Source organism: Mustelus asterias, chromosome 31, assembly GCF_964213995.1.
Source record: "Mustelus asterias chromosome 31, sMusAst1.hap1.1, whole genome shotgun sequence".
NCBI classification, from domain to species: domain Eukaryota; kingdom Metazoa; phylum Chordata; class Chondrichthyes; order Carcharhiniformes; family Triakidae; genus Mustelus; species Mustelus asterias.
This window is the reverse complement of record NC_135831.1, coordinates 4,462,315-4,463,909: the sequence shown is the minus strand read 5'-3', so window position 1 is coordinate 4,463,909 and position 1,595 is coordinate 4,462,315.

Sequence of the window (1,595 nt, the reverse complement as noted above, 5' to 3'; positions counted from 1 at the left end):
TAAAGTAAGGACCCCGATGCTTTGCTAAAGGGTTAAATTTTTCCAGCGTGACTTTATTTCATGTTTAGGCTTTGGTGCAAAAGGTTAATCTTGACTCGGAATACGTCGCGTTAGCGTCAAGTGCTCCTGTAACAGGGCCAGCACTAATTGAGTATGTCAATCAATCAAACCGTGTCCAAATTGCCTGTGGTGTTTCCGATATTACATCAGTTATTACGCGTCAGAAATTAGTGCTTCTTTAGTTGTAATGAGACTAAGAATGTAAGAACTCGGAACAAGAGTAGGGGACGGCACGGTGGCACGGTGGTTAGCACTGCCGCCTCACAGCGCCAGGGACCCGGGTTCGATTCCCGGCTTGGGTCACTGTCTGTGCGGAGTCTGCATGTTCTCCTGCGTGGGTTTCCCCCGGGTGCTCCGGTTCCCTCCCACAGCCCGAAAGACATGCTGGTTAGGGTGCTAAAATTCTCCCTCAGTGTCACCCGAACAGGCGCCGGAGTGTGGCGACTGGGGGGATTTTCACAGTAGCTTCATTGCTGTGTTAACGTAAGCCGACTTGTGATACTAGCAAATAAACTTAAAACTGAATCAGGGCCAGCACTAATTGAGTATGTCAGTAAAATTATAGAATACAACAGTGCAGAAGTAGGCCATTCGGCCCATCGAGTCTGCACCGACCATAATCCCACTCATGCCCTATCCCCATGCATTTACCCTAGCGAGTCCTCCTGACACTAAGGGGCAATTTAGCATGGCCAATCCACCTAACCTGCACACCTTTGGACACTAAGGGGCAATTTAGTATGGCCAATCCACCTAACCTGCACACCTTTGGACACTAAGGGGCAATTTAGTATGGCCAATCCACCTAACCTGCACATCTTTAGACACTAAGGGGCAATTTAGCATGGCCAATCCACCTAACCTGCACACCTTTAGACACTAAGGGGCAATTTAGCATGGCCAATCCACCTAACCTGCACATCTTTGGACACTAAGGGGCAATTTAGCATGGCCAATCCACCTAACCTGCACATCTTTAGACACTAAGGGGCAATTTAGCATGGCCAATCCACCTAACCTGCACATCTTTGGAGTGTGGGAGGAAACCGGAGCACCCGGAGGAAACCCACGCCGACACGGGGAGAATGTGCAAACTCCACACAGACAGTGACCCGAGCTGGGAATCGAACCCGGCTCCCTGCCGCTGTGAGGCAACAGTGCTAACCACTGTGCCACCGTGATTTGCACTACAAATCAAGGTGTGTATTAGTTACCTGCCGTGTTTGCTATATTACATCAGTTATTACGTGTCAGAAATCAGGGCTTCTTTGGTTCTAACAAGACTACGAATGTAAGAACTAGGAGCAGGAGTAGGCCATTCGGCCCCTCGAGCCTGCTCCGCCATTCAATAAGATCATGGCTGATCTTTTCATGGACTCAACTCCACTTTCCTGCCCATTCACCATAGCCCCTCAAATCCTGACCACTTAAAAATCTATTTATCTCCTCCTTAAATTTACTTAAAGTCCCGATATAGAAATCATAGAAACCCTACAGCACAGAAAGAGGCCATTCGGCCCATCGAGGCTGCACCG